General features: G+C 41.4%; 1 pseudogene; it reads left to right on the top strand.

Annotated features, from left to right (window-relative positions):
- The first annotated feature begins 19,440 nt into the window (after positions 1–19,440).
- LOC120026265 lies at positions 19,441–20,018 on the top strand (annotated as a pseudogene).
- Positions 20,019–20,222: the final 204 nt, after the last annotated feature.

Here is a 20,222-nt window from a genome sequence, read left to right as displayed (position 1 = left end):
GCTAACAGAGCCCCTGTGGCTACTGTATCCCCTCAACAACAGGTCCAGGGCTCTTAGTTTATCATAGTTACAGTTCAAACAGACTTAGAAAAAGCTGATCCCAAGTCAGTTGTTACGGAAAGGGATTAATCAAAGCAGCCAGCTCTAACTATACCCTCAGAGAGAGATGGTAGTGGGCAGAGGAACAGCTGAGTGTGAGTGGCATGACATGCTCCTTTGTGGCCTCTGACCTTGCCACTCAACAACTCAGCCTGGAGGCACACTGCCAGACAGCTGCATTAAAACAGACCCACTTAGTATGACAATGGCCTATAGAAAAATTCCGTAAAGAAAAAGTGGGAACGTGATGATACATTAATCTAGATCATTATAAAGTTTTGTGTATTGTCAGTGTGTTGTATTTTAGGCAAAAAGCAAAAGAAACTTATCTATAACTTCATTGAGTGTACTCTATTGTACTTTATTATTATATATTGGTGCAATCACTGATTACGTCGCTCTTATTGATGTAAATGTAGCTCATGACATTGTGGGCTATGACAATTCCATTTGTCATAGTTCTCCTTTTCAATGTAATTAGGTCAGAGAGATAAAATGGCACAAAGAAAAGGAGAGAGAGTGAGGGAGAAATAACTGCAGATTCCAATTATCTGTTCATTTTCTCTCCCCCAAAAATGCTCAATGGGAAATTAGGATTATAAACTATGTTTGATGAAAGCTCACCTCCAGACAATAATTGTCTGGGTTGGTTTTATTTGGTGTCGTTTTAATTTCATTCAGCTTGGCCAACAAACACATTTGTCATAATAGTGTGTAATGGTGGCATGGAAGTCAGACGCAGGAGAGTAAGACGGAGTGTAAATGTAGACTTTTACTAAATGTCCACTCAATATGCTCCAAGCACGAAAATATACATATATCAAATAAACATGGGTACGAGGACCCGTCGCACACCTATACAACAAGAAAACAATACTTGACATAAAACAATCTCTGACAAACACATGAGGGGAAACAGAGGGTTAAATACACAATAGGTAATGAATGGGATTGAAAACAGGTGTGTGGGAAGACAAGACAAAACCAATGGAAAATGAAAAATGGATCGATGATGGCTAGAAGGCCGGTGACGTCGACCGCCGAACACCGCCCGAACAAGGAGAGGCAACGACTTCGGCAGAAGTCGTGACAACATTACAAGTGAGCAAACACTCAAAGCCGCTTATACCAAAGCAGTTTTTAAATTCAATGTGTTTTGACACCCAGTTGTCAAGGCAAACAATAGCCGCGGGATGCCAGGTCTGAAGCTACTGTACTATGATTCCTTACTGTAATCGTAAGCTGATTCAGTCAAGACAGGAATTTTCCAAAGAATCTGCAAGATTTGTCTTCAAAGAACTTCGAAGTACTTCTATTACATTAACATCCACCAACACAAGTTGACTTCAGAGTAAATTATGGAAATATTAATCCAATATATCAAGCACTAATCAATTTCTCAACAGGAAGAGTTGCATTATGGGTATAAATGAAACTAATGACCACTTTCTTCTTTTTTTCTAGATGCTAATAGTGGAACATTGCAGATCATGCAGGCAGAACTAGGGACTGGACATATGTGCCAAGAGAGACATGTGCCTAAATCAACACTTAGATAATGTATAAACGATTGGAAATGATGGAGATGTTCAATAAACCCTTAAAATACAAAATTAGACTATTTAGAGGCCCTATAGGCCCTTAGTGTACATACACTAAGGTTGGAGTCATTAAAACTCGTTTTTCAACCACTCCACAAATTTCTTGTTAACAAACTATAGTTTTGGCAAGTCGGTGAGGACATCTACTTTGTGCATGACACAAGTAATTTTCCCAACAATTGTTTACAGACAGATTATTTCACTTATAATTCACTGTATCACAATTTCAGTAGGTCAGAAGTTAACATACACTAAGTTGACTGTGCCTTTAAACAGCTTGGAAAATTCCAGAAAATGATCTCATGGCTTTAGAAGCTTCTGATAGGCTAATTGACATAGTTTGAGTCAATTGGAGGTGTACCTGTGGATGTATTTCAAGGCCTACCTTCAAACTCAGTGCCTCTTTTCTTGACATCATGGGAAAATCTAAAAAAAAATCTGCCAAGACCTCAGAAAAATAATTGTAGACCTCGACAAGTCTGGTTCATCCTTGGGAGCAATTTGCAAACACCTGAAGGTACCACGTTCATCTGTACAAACAATAGTACGCAAGTATAAACACCATGGGACCACGTAGCCGTCATACCGCTCAGGAAGGAGACGTGTTCTGTCTCCTAGAGATGAACATACTTTTGTGTGAAAAGTGCAAATCAATCCCAGAACAACAGCAAAGGACCTTGTGAAGATACTGGAGGAAACAGGTACAGAAGTATCTATATCCACAGTAAAACGAGTCTTATATCGACATAACCTGAAAGGCCGTTCAGCAAGGAAGAAGCCACTGCTCCAAAACCACCATAAAAAAGCCAGACTACAGTTTGCAACTGCACATGGGGACAAAGATTGTACTTTTTGGAGATATGTCCTCTGGTCTAATGAAACAAAAATAGAACTGTTTGGCCATAATGACTATCGTTATGTTTGGAGGAAAAAGGGGGAGGCTTGCAAGCCGAAGAACACCATCCCAACCGTGAAGAACGGGGGTGGCAGCATCATGTTGTGGGGGTGCTTTGCTGCAAGAGGGACTGGTGCACTTCACAAAATAGATGGCATCATGAGGCAGGAAAATTATGTGGCTATATTGAAGCAACATCTCAAGACATCAGTCAGGAAGTTAAAGCTTGGTCGCAAATGGACAATGACCCCAAGCATACTTCCAAGTTGTGGCAAAATGACTTAAGGACAACAAAGTCATGGTATTGGAGTTGCCATCACAAAGACCTGACCTCAATCCCATGGAAAATGTGTGGGCAGAACTGAAAAAGAGTGTGCGAGCAAGGAGGCCTACAAACCTGACTCAGTTACACCAGCTCTGTCAGGAGGAATGGGCCAAAATTCAACCAACTTATTGTGGGAAGCTTCCTGAAACGTTTGACCCAAGTTAAACAATTTAAAGGCAATGTTAACAAATATTTATTGAGTGTATGTAAACTTCTAACCCACTGGGAATGTGATGAAAGAAATAAAAGCTGAAAGAAATAATTCCCTCTACTATTATTCTGACATTTCACATTCTTAAAATAAAATGGTGATCCTAACTGACCAAAGACAGGGAATTTGTACTAGGATTAAATGTCAGGAATTGTGAAAAACTGAGTTTAAATGTATTTAGCTAAGGTGTATGTAAACTTCCGACTTCAACTGTATATAATTATTACATTAAAGACTATGTACTTTATTTGCTGACAGCTAATCCACTAATTAATGGTGACGTAAGATATATTTGTTCTGTATGTAGCTGGATCTACAAAACAGATTTTGTGAAATATAAACAGAGCTTGCTTTGTAGACCACTTTTAAAGCAGCAATCAGCAATAAAAAACATAACAAAGTGTTTTCTCTGCACCTGTTTCGGTAAAAAGCTGAGGGATGGGGCTGGAGAAATGTAACCTCTTTCAAATTCATAGACAGAGCTATGGATACAATGACTGATCATCCATGATACCAAAATTATAGTTTTAACCATGTTTTGTGGCTATAAAGTGTTTGTTTACAAATATTGGCATAAAACAGGGTTATATTTTGGGTTTGGATTGAGAATAACAGTTGAACTGAGCTCAAGGGGCATTTATAAATTATACTGTATTATTCAAGAATCAATGGGTATGTATCAATAATTTCTAAGCCCAAAAATGGATGTAGCAACAGCTGATTGTCCCTTGTAACATCTGACAAACGTAACATCTGACAAGCGAACATCTGACAAACGAGTTGTTCATCTAAAAAAGTAATTTAGTCCACGATTAAACAAAAACATAAAGAAACTAACAGGCACATCTGTTTACAAGATGCTTGCAGATTCCAATCACACACATGGAATAAAGACACTTCATAAGCTAGGAATGTGATTCCAAATTACATCATTACTGATAGGCTCATTTATCAGAGTGTCTCCTTTAGATTAGATTGGAGAAACATTTGGTTGTTTGTGAATGCAGTCTTCTCCATGTGACATTCGACATGGCCCATGGCTGTCTCTAGGGAGGATGATGCAGGCCAGGGTAATGGCTGCCAGAGAAGGCAGGACCTTGAGAAATAACAATCCCCTATAGATCCAGTACTGCCTGGTTCAAAACAGAAGCCAGAGATAAACATGGAATAAATATGGATGGTCAGTGCAATTCTATGAAAATAAATGCTAACAGATTTGTGTGATGCGACCACGAGGCAAAGTCCTATATAACATACACCTTGCCACAATAATAATGTTTTTTTGTTTTGTTAGACCCAACCAATACCTTTTGTAAAGTAGGCAAAGAGAAAGGGAATTGAAGGACAAGCAGTGAAGAATATAGCTTGAGAAGTCTATTTGCCCTCATAACAGGTGTCGAAAGCAACCCAGCAGCTTTGCAGTTCTTGACACAAACGGGTGCGCCTGGCACCTACTACCATACCCCGTTCAAAGGCACTTAAATATTTTGTCGTGCCCATTCACCCTCTGAATTGCACACACACACAATCCATGTCTCAATTGTCTCACGGCTTAAAAATCCTTTCACCTGTCTCCTCCTTTTCATCTACACTGATTTGAAGTGGATTTAACATGTGACATCAATAATGGATCATAGCTTTCCCCTGGAATCACCTGGTCAGTCTGTCAAACCTTATTGGTTTGTACACTCAGTGTATATTCATAGAGCTCAACAAAACATACATAGTATGTATGATAAATATGTATTTTATGACATATTTCTTTGGAATTTCAAACAGTGGCGACAACCAACAGTGTAGACCGACATTATTTGGAGAGCTGTCAAATAGTTTGTCAGACAGTCTGTAAAATACACAAATAAAACAAGAAAAGAGGAAAACAGCTTTCAACACACGTCCCAATAAACTCCAAGCTGCATTTCCAGTCTGTAAAGACAGTAGTTCTGTAACGGTTTCACAACTGCAGGCATCTCTCACATATTCATTAATTAGCCCCACTGTGTCAACCTATCAGAATAACAAATAGAGTACACACACACACTCTCCTACACATACACACACACACACACACACACCTGCACACACGCAAACATACACACACGCACACACACACACTGCCCTCAGGGTCCAGACAGCTAATCAAATGCAGAGGCTCCCACTGCATTACCTCTTAATAACTGACAGCCATTTAAACATGCAAGGGCAATAAACACAGACTATATACGACACAATTCATCTCCTAACGTTGACAGGGAATGATAAGGAAAATAATGTTGGTTATTGGAGAGGAGAAGGTTCTGAAGCTGCCCCTTACACAATTAGATAATGAGACACCTGACCAAGGATGACAGTGTGGGGAGAACGTCATTGGAGGACGACATATGCCAACAGTGCACATCCTCTCCGTTGGGTAAGAAGAATTGCACTCAACCCAAAATCATTCACAGTGTAATCATAATAATAGCATATACAATCAAGGGCTCCAATGAGGAGTGTATCGGTTTCACGACACCTCAGAGTCATATAAAGGAAAGGGTGATCCAACATTCCCTAGAGCTCTGACCTACAGTATGTAGAGGGCGGCGGTGTGTGTGTCACGTGGGTGCCCTTACAAAAACAAATGCGTGAACAAATCACGTGAAAAAAATGTTTTTTTCCCCAGATATTTATCTTTGCCACTTCCAGCTACATCTGGTTTCCCATCCAGGGACTGACCAGGGACCGACCAGGACCGACCTTTCTTAGCTACAGAGGCAAACAAGCAATGGGATGCAGGGTGCTATGTTGCTGGAACGAATCTGACAAAACTTGCAACTGGAAAATGATCAGCTAAAGCAAAGGCCAGGTTAACAAAGATAGGGAAAATTGCAGGAGATAGGCAGACGTTTTAGTTAATAGATTTATCTTCTTTTTTTTGCATTCATTTATAATTCATTTATCCTCACATTTCGAAATAATTTCCTTGCAATATTTTGTTTTCCTATCAATACATTTCAGTTCATGTTTTGCTTTCAATATAATTATTTTTGTTTGCAATACTAAGACATTTGTTTTTGAATTCAGAAGATTTGCTTTATATTAATGGCACAAATGTGACACTAGAGGATAGCACCATATAAAAACCCTATTACTCTGTGTATTTAACATGCTGTGACCTTTATACATTAGAACTATGTCGCCATTTGAAAGTGACCCATTAACCTGCCTGTCCAAAAATAATTCTGCGAATTTCCCGCAAAATCCTTCCCTTATCCTGAATTTAGCCTTTTTAGAAGTGGTCACCCTAATTCCACCTGTAGTAACATTACTACTGCAACATGTTAACACAGTCTTTTCACATGTAAGGAGAATAACATTATTATATATTTTTTGTATGTATGTGTATGTATGTATGCGTGTGTGTGTGTGTGTGTGTGCGTGCGTGCACATGTCTGTATGTGAGAGAAAGAGAGACAGAGAGACCAGCATGAGAGGTGCACATTGTCTTGTGAGCTGTGAAATTCAAGTAGTGCTTTTCCTCTCATCTCCCCTGCCCTCCTAGAATATCGAGCACGCCCTGATTAGCCGTTTGTACAAATGGATAGATGACAAAATGAATGGATATGTGAACAAAAAATAAGCAAGAAATGGCTGGGCAGTCATTTGTTATTGTAAAGCCAGGAATCCCTCTGCCCAAGAGCAAAAAGCAGTGTGCAGGGGAGGTTCGCTTAACATTAGCCTTGAAGTCAGGCTATCGTTTTTGGGTGAGTGCACTGCTCCATGGATTTCTCAATCCCCAACCAACTCACACTGGACAGAGTAGGATCTCTCCTCACCTCTCTCTATCACTCTCTCTATCTCTATCTCACTCTCACACTCTATCTCCTGCTCTGTCTCTATCTCTTGCTCTGTCTCTATCTCTTGCTATCTCTTGCTCTCTCTCTACCTCTTTTCCTCCCCCTCTCTCACACACACATACCATACACACGCCACACACACTCCCACATGCACTCACCACACAGAACTCAGGAGGCATGGTATAGATATCATACAGTGGACTAGGTTGGGTGGTATTACAGTAATGTATGCTGGATTAGGGTTACAGTTTGTTGACCTCATTTATATATTTTAATATAAACATTTCTGCCGCTGGAGCTCAGCCTACACATCTCAATAGACTTGAGAATTTATGAAACAGGACCACTCAGAGATGTTGTATTATTTTTGTAACACATGCAAACGTCAGGGGAAATTGCTTTTGTCTCCTATGCACCGGGATGCCTCAGCAAAGCCCTCTCGCTCTGTCTTTCAAGCAATTGTCTCCAGTCTATAATCCAGTCATGGTTCATTCTGTACAATGATATTTGTATTTACAGAAAAAAAGGCAATTAGAGAGTGTTCATGATTTATATTTTATGTATTTTTACACTACTATACCACATTTGATATAATACATGTTTTCTTCTGCCCCCTTTAAAAAAAAATTGTAACAGAAGAAGAAGGCATCAGACAAGGAAGTCACAGAATCTAGGGATTTCAATTAATTAATATATTACAGTTTCTCATCAGAGATTAAAGAAATAACACCCATATGGTTTTTGGAGATAATCTATTTCCGGCCAAATCTCTCTCTCTCTCCCACTCCTCCCTCAACACACCCTAATTCCTAATAGGAGGTGGCGCTCCCGCTGTGTCATGGCATCAAAGCCCTGCTTTAAATCTCAGCTCCAGTAAGGAGATAGCTAACATCCTGCTGGGCGCTGTATCCCTCATAATCATTTCTATCTTTATTTATGCACTCATTTGGTGCTGATACATTGATCCCAGCTGTTGCTCGCGAATGCTGTTTAGTCCAATAAAAATCCCCCAGCTTAATAAAGTATAGGAAAAAAACTATTGATCTAGCCCTAGCAGATGGCATAACCGGCGGGTCCCGTCTGCTCTGCACTGAGCTTTATTTATCTTTTCCATGTGGAAACACGTTCCCTATGGGTGTTTGACACACAGGGTCACAGCACATCCCTGGGTTGTGTGTATGTAATGGGGATGTTCATCAATAAACTGATTCAAAGAAAGACATTTTTTGAAGCAGTCATGCGCTCGTACCCAGAGCCAGTTAAGTCTTGGTTAGATGGATGCAGTGGCGGATTTAGGTATAGGATTTAGGACACGGGCAGCCGCCCCGGGCAGCACCTAGCTGGAAGCGGTACGGCCGCCCACACAACATGTTTTGGAATGGGGACATTTGCGCGATCTGTTTTCTATCACTTATTTGCCCGTCACGTCAATGATATGTCACCGTGTTGGACTGTGGGTCAATTAACCTTGTCGGAGTGGACGTCCTGATTCTAGTTTGTGAGCTAGGCAGGCTACTGCCTGGGAAGGTCTCCCACTCAGAAGTAAGAGATGGGGAGGGGGGCGGGTCTAGGTTGACCTCAGGTCTCCCCACTGGAAGCCCGAGGTAGGGGGAGCGGGGGAATCTATCAAATAGCGCACCTCTAACTTTGTACTAATGCAATTAGTAAAATCAGTCACATTACGAAATGCTACCAAATAAACCACAATTCATTCATAATACTGTGAACATATCGATTCACAGACATATTGTTGCATTTTTGTCTGGTTTTGCTCTGAAATCGTTAAGAATAATATAAAACCAGTCTGCACACCACCAAGGTGAATTGGTTTAGTCTTGACTCTTGGTTGACGGTGTTAAGGGATGGGTAATGTATTGATGCTCGAGTGCCAAATCAACACAAATTTGTTTCTATTTGTCTTTGTTCTTTTCGATATTTGAGTCTTATTTTTGTATATATTTTTATATTTATATAGTTTTAAATGTTATGATTATTTATTTTTGTTGAACCAAATGTCTGAATAAAAATTACAGTTAGTGCAGAATGCTGCTGGATGGATGTTGCGTTGCAAAGGGTGTTTGACTGAATAAACTGAATGTGGATAATGCCAGCCTAGGGTCAGGATTAAGAAAACAGGGGATTGGGTTACACTTCAAGTTTTAAACTAATGCTATAGATAAGCCACAACTTATTTTGCTTCAGTAGTTGAACCTCAAAGTATTTTGCAGAAATGTAATCTCTTTCACCACTTCGGCGTGAAAATATGACCATAAATCTTGCACCAAAAGTATGACTAAAATGATATGATCAACGGTTTAAAAGTGAACAACAATACACAAACAATGTAGATATAGCCACGCTGGAGCCAAGTGCAGTAATTTAAATGTCCACAGCTCCTGTAACACCTCCAAAGTAAGATATCATCTCTGCTATGCTTACTTGAGAGACAATGTTTACCTCTCTCTGAGATTGTTGCAAATGATGAATGTTGCAAACTAAGATGAGCCTTCTAGAAGGGATGGGATAGATACTATCCAGCCCGAATCACTAGGGTCACTAGGGACCCTATTTCATTCACACAGTCCCAGTGTTTGAGAGGCACTTAGCTTATTAGAAAAGTTGGTTACCTGGGGAAGTCACGATCAAAGCTGAATCAGCAATTAAGCAATACTGAGCCAAAATGAGATTTGATTTGGCTAACAGTCTGATACGTTTGAACCAGCTGCGGAATGCGCCAGTCATCAAATGCATACTGATTTGAATATTAGAGGATCTGGCAGCGCTAACCTAATAGATATAGACACAGGTAAAGACAAAATAATGACAAATAAACACAACAACTGCAGAATAAACACACACAGCTTTGTAAGGTAAGGTGCTCAGAATATCAAAAATGTCTACAATGTTGGTGAATAAATTATGCGGTGGTATTGAAACTTCCTGTTGTCTTCCTTGAAAGGTACATTCTTGGAAAAAAAGGGTTCCTAAAGGGTTCTCCTGCTGTCCCCACAAGATAACCCTTTTTGGTTCCAGGTAGAACTCTTTTGGGTTCCATGTAGAACCATCTGTGTAGAAGGTTCTACATGGAACTCAAAAGGGTTCTACTGTCACGTTCCTGACCTGTTTTATGTTATTTTTGTATGTGTTTAGTTGGTCAGGGCGTGAGTTGGGGTGGGCATTCTATGTTTTGTGTTTCTATGTTTAGGTCACTTGTAATCAGCCTTATATGGTTCTCAATCAGAGACAGGTGTTTGACGTTTCATCTGATTGAGAACCATATATAGGTTGGCTGTTCACACTGTTTGTTTGTGGGTGATTGTCTTCCGTATCTGTGTATGTTGCGCCACACGGGACTGTTTTCGGTATGTTTGTTCGTTCGGTTTTTGTGTAGTCTGTTTTCCCGGTTCGTGCGTTCTTCGTGTTACATGTAAGTTCTTACGTTCAGGTCAGTCTACATCGTTTATTGTTTTGTTAGTTAGTCAAGTATAGTTTGTTTTCGTCTTGTTTAAATAAATATCATGTCATATCACAACGCTGCGCCTTGGTCGAATCACTACTCCTCCTCTTCGTATGAAGAGGAGGAGGAAAGCCGTTACATCTACCTGGAAACAAAAGGGTTGTACCTGAAACCTAAAAGGGTTCTCCTATGGGGACAGCCGAAGAACCCTTTTAGGTTCTAGATAGCACCTTTTTTTCTAAGAGTGTGTAGACTTTAGGAGTTTGTTAGCCTCCAGGGTGGCACCCCATTTCAGACATTAACTGTACGAGACAATACATTTAAGGTCATAGAAGGCCTGGAAAATAAACAGTTTGAAGACATGATTGGTCCACTGCTGCCAGGATTATAGGCCTGAGGTAAACAAATAGGCAATCCAGCTGGGAAAAGCGCCTGGCAAGCTTTGAGAACCCCCTAATAAGCCTGTGTGCCGGTGTGATAAACAGGTACAAGCGATTTACAGACCCACTCAGAGCACTGCTGCAGACTGCATCTGACATAGACCAGCATAGCAGAACAGGGGGACTACTGCCATGGAGCCAAGACCTCACTTTGGGAGCCAAGGATGGAGAGAGGTTTGAATAACATGGGAACTTCCCTAATCTCCCGTTCCCGAACCGGGCCTAGGGAACACGGGCACAGTTCTTATTCTTAGCAGGGGAGGACAGGTGGGAGGAGAGGGCACGTGACCTCTGCCATTTCCACTGTTATCACCCTGCCCTTGCTTAGAGTAAACAGAAGGAAACTCACTAACTCCAGAGATGGTTTATTTATAGGGTGGTGGACAATCAAACAAAATATCTTTGGGCTGAGAAAAAAGGGGACTCTTTTCACTTTTTATGGTGAAATGTGTGAGGCAAGGAGACGATAATGCAGGAAATGGCTTGAAAACCACAAACCCCAAACCCTACTATTCATAATAATACCTGTAAACTATTTTAGGGAGAACAATTTGTTTGCTGTGGTTAAAATATGTTATTTGTTAAGGTCACCTTTGGCTACCTTGTCTCTTGTTATTTGGGTTTGTTTCAGGAAACGCCCTCGCTCTCCAATGATGATCTCCCAGTAGATAGATGTCCAACTCATATTCCGGCTGACAGTTATGTGCTCCAATTGACCCAATATAACTAGGACTCCTCTAATTGGACTTCTTCTGGTTGATGTGCAAAGTGGGTTAGTGTACCTGTCGGAATTCTCAAAAAAGGGAAGAAACACAAGATCTAGGCCTGATATTATGGCCATACTATTAGATACTCTGAAAAGTGACACGTCTTGTGTACTAATCCACATTAGGGTATGTTACACTATTGACAATGAGAGTTACGGTATGGGTGAGATGATGTTCAGTCGTTTTTTCAAAGACAAGTGTTCAGAGGGTTGAATCAATTTCTATATATATAAACATGAATATTTTTTGAGGAGAGACGACAACACTCACCCTTGTTTGGAAGGACAAAAGACATGAAGGGCAGTACGTAGCTGAAATATCACACAATGTAACAGTGCTCTGAGAGTCGGGAAACAAGTACAGGGAGTGAGTATTTTAATAAATAAACAAAACAATAAACACGAAACACAAACAACGCCCCGACAGTCAATAACACCTGAGGAATGGACCAAGGGGAGTTACAGATATAGGGAAGATAATCAAGGAGGTGATGGAGTCCAGGTGAGTGTCATGAGGCGCTGGTGCGCTTGACGATGGTGACAGGTGTGTGGGATAATCAGCAGCCTGATTACCTAGAAGCCGGAGTATACGTGACACACAAGTATTCAGACCCTTTACTCAGTACTTTCTTGAAGCACCTTTGGCAGCGATTACAGCCTATAGTATTCTTGGGTATGACGCTACAAGCTTGGCACACCTGTATTTGAGGAGTTTCTCCCTATCATATCTGCAGATCTTCTCAAGGTTGGATGGGGAGCGTTGCTGCACAGCTATTCAGCTATTTGAGGTCTCAGGTAATAGCTGTGCAGCTATTTCAGCTATTTCAGGTCTCTCCAGAGACGTTAGATCTGGTTCAAGTCCGGGATCTGGCTAGGCCACTCACGGACATTCAGAGATTTGGCTGTGTGCTTAGAGTCCTTGTCCTGATGGAAGGTGAACCTTCGCCCCCAGTCTGAGGTCCTGAGTGCTCTGAAGCAGGTTTTCATAAATGATCTCTCTGTACTTTCCTCTGTTCATCTTTGCTTCGATCCTGACTAGTCTCCTAGCCCCTGCCACTGAAAAACATGATGCTGCCACCACCATGCTTCACCGTAGGGATGGTGCCAGGTTTCCTCCAGACGTGACGCTTGACATTCAGGCCAAAGAGTTCAATCTTAGTTTCATCAGACCAGAGAATCTGGTTTCTCATGGTCTGAGAGTCCTTTAGGTGTCTTTTGGCACACTCCAATCATTTGCTGTCATTTGCCTTTTACTGAGGAGTGGCTTTTGTCTGGCCACTATACCATAAAGGCCTGATTGTTGGAGTGCTGCAGAGATGGTTTTCCCTCTGGAAGGTTCTCCCATCTCTACAGAGGAATTCTAGAGCTCTGTCAGAGTGACCATCGAGGGAGGGAGGTGGAGGTGACCAAGGCCCTTTTCCCCTGAGAAGTTTTGCCCAGCCGGCCAGCTCTAGGAAGAGTCTTGGTGGTTCCAAACTTCTTCCATTTAAGACTCATTGAGGCCACTGTGTTCTTGGGGACCTTCAATGCAGCAGAAATGTTTTGGTACCTTTCCCCGATCTGTGCCTCGACACAATCCCGTGTCGGAACTCTATGGACAATTCCTTCGACCTCAGGGCTTGTTTTTTTGCTCTGACATGCACTGTCAACTGTGGGACATTATATGGACAGGTGTGTGTCTTTCCAAATCATGTCCAATCAATTGCATTTACAACAGGTGGACTCCAAGTTGGATTAGGATTAGCAATGGAAACAGGATGCACCTGAGCTCAATTTCGAGTCTCATAGCAAAGGGTCTGAATACTTAAGTGAATAAGGTTTTTTATTTATTTTTTTGCAAATGTTTCTAGAAACCTGTTTTCACTTTGTCATTGTGGGGTATTGTGTGGAGATTGCTGAGGATTTTTTTTTATTAGGCTGTAATGTTGAAAGATCAAGGATGTTGAAAGATCAAGGAGGAATCATGGCAAAACTTACTCAAACTCTTTACTTTTCAATGTAAAGCATTTTAAAATAGAAGGAGCAACATACAGCATAATGCAAATGGGATATGTAGCCTTCCATTCCAAATGTGGTAATCTAAAACTGAAGAACGCGTATCACAAAATGACTCCCCTCTTTTCATATACGGCACCTCTTTATCACGTTGTAAACCGTATTATGTTTTGATTCATTTCAAATTGCTTGCCTTGCTTCAATAGACTGTGAAATGCACTTTCATTTTTGTAGTTTTTCAATTTCTATCATTGTAAGCAAGAGGAAAAGAGCAAGAGGGGGAAATGATCAAACTGACAACCATTGTATAATTAAGAGAGTGAAGTATTAATACAGGCATTATCTTCACCAGCTAAAATGTATCACACACATTCTTAATTACAATGTTTACACAGATGTCCGCAAAATGGTTCGGGCAGCAATCACTCCATTATTATGATATATGACAGCACCATATCATCATTGGATATCTAGATAATGAAAACAAGGAATAATGTTGTTGTTTAAGTTTACTGCGTTCCGGGAAGACAGAACATCATGTGGAGAGTGTTGATGCATGGTGAGTTTTTTATTTTGGAAGGATCAATCCATATCAGTACAGGTGTTGTCTTAACCTTAAGAATGGCAGCATGATGTGTTGAGTCTTAGGTCATCATAAGGGCTATAGTACATACTATAATTTCAATAACAGACAGTAGGGCTGGTAAAAGCCCTACTGTCCAGTGGCACCTATGTGAGTGGCAACTACAGTGCATTCACTGCATTCAATCTCAATCTCATTGAGCCCTTCCTGGTTAAATAAAGGTTTAATAATAATAAATAAATTAAATAAAAAAATTCAGAAAGTATTCAGACCCCTTGACCTTTTACACATTTTGTTACATTACAGCCTTATTCTAAAATATATTAAATACCTTATTTACAGAAGTATTCAGACCCTTTCCTATGAGACTCGAAATTGAGGTGCATCCTGCTTCCATTGGTCATCCTTGAGATGTTTCTACGACTTGATTGGAGTCCACCTGTGGTAAATTCAATTGGACATGATTTGGTAAGGCACACACATGTCTATATAAGTTTCCAAAGTTGACAGTGCATGTCAGAGTAAAAACCAAGCCTTAAGGTCAAAGGAATTGTCCATAGAGCTCAGAGACCGGATGGTGTCGAGGCACAGATCTGGGGAAGGGTATCAACAAATTTCTAGTGCATTGAAGGTCCCGAAAAACACAGTGGCCTCAATAATTTTTAAATGGAAGAAGTTTGGAAACACCAAGACTCTTCTTAGAGGTGGCTACCTGGCCAAACTGAGGGAGAGAAAGGCCTTGGTCAGGGATGTGACCAAGAACCCGATGGTCAGTCTGAAAGAGCTCCAGAGTTCCTCTGTGGAGATGGGAGAACTTTCCAGAGGGACAAACATCTCTGCAGCACTCCACCAATCAGGCCTTTATGGTAGAGTGGGCAGATGGAAGCCACTCCTCAGTAAAAGGCCTATGACAGCCCGCTTGGAGTTTGCCAAAAGGCACCTAAAGTGCTCTCAGACCATTAGAAACAAGATTCTCTGGTCTAATGAAACCAAGATTGAACTCTTTGGCCTGAATGCCAAGTGTTACATCTGGAGGAAAACTGGCACCATCCCTACGGTGAAGCATGGTGGTGGCAGCATCAATCTGTGGGGATGTTTTTCTGCAGCAGGGACTAAGAGACTAGTCAGGATCGAGGGAAAGGTGAATGGAGCAAAGTACAGAGAGCTCCTTGATGAAAACCTGCTCCAGAGTGCTCAGGACCTCCGACTGGGGCGAAGGTTCACCTTCGACTGGGGCGAAGGTTCAACCCTAAGCACACAGCCAAGACAATGCAGGAGCGGCTTCAGGACAAGTCTCTGAATGTTCTTGAGTGGCCCAGCCAAAGCCTGGACTTGAACCCGATCTAACATCTCTGGAGAGACCTGAAAATAGCTGTGCAGCGACACTCCCCATCCAACCTTACTGAGCTTGAGAAGATCTGCACAAAAGAATGAGAGAAACTCCCCAAATACAGGTGTGCCAAGTTTATAGTGTCATACTCAACAAGACTCGAGGCTGTTATCGCTGCCAAAATGTTCGTCAACAAGTACTGAGTAAAGGGTCTGAATACTTATGTAAATGTGATATTTCAGTTGTTTATTTTTTATATGTTTGTTTTTGCTTTGTCATTATGGGGTAATGTGTGTAGATTAATGAGGGAAAAAATTATTTAATCCATTTTGAAAAAGGCTGTAACGTATCAATATGTGGAAAAAGCCGAAGAGTCTGAATATTTTCCGAATGCACTGTATGTCAGATCTTAGCAGAAAACACACTCTTGGAAATAGAGCTTGACTACGTCTGCCTTTGACTCCAAGCGTGAACAATGCTTAATGCTCAAGATCTCGAGAGCATCTGAATGACTCCCAGGGTCGTGGAAAGGAATGTGGCCCCAGCCCTGCTCTATGCTCGCTTTTATTAGATGAGGGTTATTTTGTCCTTCCAGTGAAATGTCAGTTTCATCATCAGTTATGTTAACCTCCAACCCCACTGAGCCCCTCTGCTAGCCCTCAGTTGTTCTCAACCACCAATGGCTCCTGGGCAGACAACCAGCAAGCCCTGCCAGCCACCAAGCCTGCCTTCATTCCTGGTCTTATCTCTGGGCTTAAGAGCTCTCTGTCCCTCCCCACTCTTCCTGCATTGGCCTGTTCATACACATAAGGGACACATAGGGAACGAATCACCAATGCTTGTCGTCAAGAGGGGGATGACTGTGGGGAGACAGGGCTTTTGGTATATATATGGGACTTTTTCAGATTGTATAACTGTTGCCTAAGTGCTCACAATATTAACGCATGACTACTCAGCAACAGATACTTCGGTCAGTTTGCAAGAGTGGTGTCTACCTCACACAGAACTAAGCTAAATCTGTGGTGTCCTCCCTGAAAAGGATGTAAAGTGATAATGTTGACCGCAGCAGCCGTCATACCATATTTATGACATATGAATATGGTTACCATCTCAAAGAGAACAACTGTCACAGGTTTGTGAATACCGATGACACATTTCACCGCAGGACATACTAACTCCACACAGGTAAGTAGACAGGGGGATAGATATTGCATTCTGGTATTTTATCTGGTGTTATACAGCCAGAGCTAGAACCACAGTACATTGTGTATACTTCATTTCCTATACAATAATTTCCGTTTGTTGTCTAAAGCCAAACTTGCACTGACTGAACAATGAAATCAATGTCTATGGATGAAGTGAAAGTAGGTAATGGTTAAGGTTTGGGATAGGTTTTAAAAATGATTGCCTAGCACGGGGATTGATCTTGTGATCTTCAGAGCCATAGCTCATGGTTTAAGGCCTTCCTCCATCCCCATCCACAACACCCTAATAAGTCACAAGCCTATTAGATGGTATGCCCCTAGAATTACTCTTGACAGAGGACACTTTTCAGAAGGTCGCCTTAATTGTCATATATTGATTAATCGTAATTCAGGAAATTATTGGTGGGCAAAATGGAAGTGATTATTAGCGGCAAATCTATCCCCATCCAAGTGAACAGGTTAGCAAATGAGATTTGACACACTGAACTACAATTTTCTCAATTTAAATCGCTTCATAAATGATGGATGTAGCTAGACAGTTCTGTGAATATTTTTCAGAGAATTTATGTTCCATTCTGCCTTTTCTAAATGCATATGACCAATCTCTCTCTCTCTCTCTCTCTCTCTCTATCTCTCTCACTCTCACTCTCACTCTCACTCTCACACACACACACACACACACACACACACACTAAAAGAGGACAAACGAGCTGTCAGGCCTGCTGGCCATGTGACCTCTAAGGTAAGGAAAAGGGAGATAATGATCTTAAGCATAGCCAAACACACACACACACACACACACACACACACACACACACACACACACACACTGAAAGTGTCCCTACTTCACAGTGAAGGATTGAGTGGGACTTGCATGGTCAATAGACTAGGGTAAATGGATAATGCGATCATACCATGCCATGCTTTGGCTGCCTCTCAACTGAGATGATGAATTGCATTGTGTGTGTAAAATGAATGTAGCCGTGATAGATTAAAATTGGGGTGCAGTATGGTCCATCCTAAACATGCCCTCACTCCCGTAAATTAAATGGATTTTGGTTGATTAATTTATCAATGTTCAATTACGGGAAATTATTGAGGAGCAGAAGCCCAAATGAATACAGCAGAAACCTAAGCTGAGGGTCATTTTATTTATTTAATGGGCATACATACTATAACTGCACTAGTTACTTGACCTTGTAACCCTGACTACCACAGAGTATGATCAAGAGAAGACATACAGTATATGCACACACACACATAGCACACAAGTACTATGATTGTGTTTGTGTACAACCGTGTGTAGACTTCTATGTAGTCGAGCATTTATTTTATCAGAGCCTTTTGTCATTAAACATAATACTCTTGTTTCAAGCCATAGGCTCCTTTGGTCATAACCTTTGCTAGTGGGACTGAGGTTTATAAAATGTTATATTTCATTGTTTTCTTTCAACCAGTGCTTTGTCCATTATTACATTGGATGCTACAGAAGATGTGCTTGACTGAGCATTGATTAACCTCTGCATTGGAAGGGAGATTCATGAGGCTTAATGCCTTTTAATGCATTTCCATCAAGCCTTATCATCTCATTCACTCGGCACATCGAGTCATTTAAATAAAAACAAAGATGGAGGCTTTTCATCATTAGGAAATAAATATGTATGACGGCACTAAGTTGAAGAGCGCTACAAAGTATGTTCAATAACATAAAACCGGATTTGACTGCATCCGCAGTTTGCTTTCCCTGGGCATTGGAAAGTATTTTATATACTATTTTGAGGAAAAGGAACAGGGTTTCTTCTGTTTTTAATAAAATATTTGAAGTAGATATCTTGACGTCAGTTGATTATACATGTTTTCTACACATGCAATGTATTAGCGGGACTATAAACATGTAATAAACACCAGCATGTATAATAACTTTCAACAGTCAGATATTCTTTTAAAGGGAGAACATTTATTTAGTTTTTGCATAGAAATGTTGAAATAAATCAGTCATTATATCACTTTAAACAGCCCATCAAAGCAAAGAGCCAAACAGGTGCACTAGAGACACTAATCCAACAAGTATGGATTGTACACTGGAATTGATTTCAGAAATATTTACAGCAGAACCTTGGCGTAGCCCATGCTAAAGTAAATAGATGTCAAAATGAGCGTATTCTCCGTGAGCCAAAGCTATAACCAAATTTGATATACAAACATTCCTTTTTTACTTCAGTAAATTTGATTAAAAACTGACCCTTGCTCTGTCATAGAAACATCTCATAGGATAGGTTTTTCAGTTTTAATGAACAGACAAAAAAGTCAATTGTCAAAAAAGCTATTTTGTTCAATGTTCTCATTCAGTAATAATACATTGTCGGTGTGTCCTAATTCCTGCCTGCACCCATCAGTGAGGCAGAACATTTTGGGATAATGTAGCTGGACACTGGTTAATGACAGTGGAGAGCCCTGTCGGCTTGATGATAGCAGCTGAGAACAATACCTAATTGTTACGCCACAGACAGGAGGATCTATTTCAGGTTTCTTCCTTTTATAGTGTGCCATAGGACCTTATTTATCGGCCCCATCTCCCCTCCCAGGCGAAGTACATATAAAAGCTTCAGGAGAGCCTTTGACCATTTGTGCTTAGAAATAGCCTCCTCCCTCCCTTCACACTCTCGCTCACCTTGGAACCCCCCCACATTCAGCACCATGACCCCCAAAAAGGTGGAAGCCAAGAAAATTGAGCCCAAAAAGGCAGAGCCCGCCAAGGAGGAAGCACCTGCTGCCAAGCCCATGCCGACCCCCGAACCCGTGGTCGAAGGCCCCAAGGAGCCCGACTTTGACCCCAATAGCATCCCCCTCGAATACAGCGCCGACCAGATCGAGGAGTTCAAGGCGGCTCTCACCTTCTTCAACCGCAAGCCCACGGGGGAGATGAAGATCACATTTGCCCAGTGTGGCAATGTGTTGTGGGCAACACCAACGTCCTGAAGGTGTTTGGCAAGCCTCGGCCGGAAGACATGAGCAGCATGCTGGTGGACTTTGAGAACTTCCTGCCCATGCTGCAGCACATTTCCCACTCCGAGGACCAGGGTAATTTTGAGGACTTTGTCGAGGGCCTGCGGGTCTTTGACAAGCAGGGCAATGGCACTATCATGGGCACTGAGCTGTCACGTGCTGGCCACCCTGGGGGAGAGGATGAGGTGGACAGGCTGCTGGCGGGCCAAGAGGACGCCAACGGATGCATCAACTATTCTTCCTTTGTCAAGCACATCTTTTCTGGGTGAGCTGGATTTTTTTACCAGAAGGACTTTAATGATTCTCTATTATTTCCTCTCTTCTGGAGCCCACACCTGTCTCACAAATAACCCTGCCACTTTAGAGGTGAGCATGCATTCAATGTATTGTCCGTTTGTTGTCTAAAGCAGCTGGCAACAGTCAAGCAACAAATGTTGACTTGAGATTGAATATTGTATTTCCCTTGAATAAAA

This window comes from Salvelinus namaycush, chromosome 31, assembly GCF_016432855.1.
Source record: "Salvelinus namaycush isolate Seneca chromosome 31, SaNama_1.0, whole genome shotgun sequence".
Taxonomy (NCBI): Eukaryota; Metazoa; Chordata; class Actinopteri; order Salmoniformes; family Salmonidae; genus Salvelinus; species Salvelinus namaycush.
The sequence above is the reverse complement of the archived record's forward strand: the minus strand, read 5'-3'. Positions and strand labels throughout refer to the sequence as shown.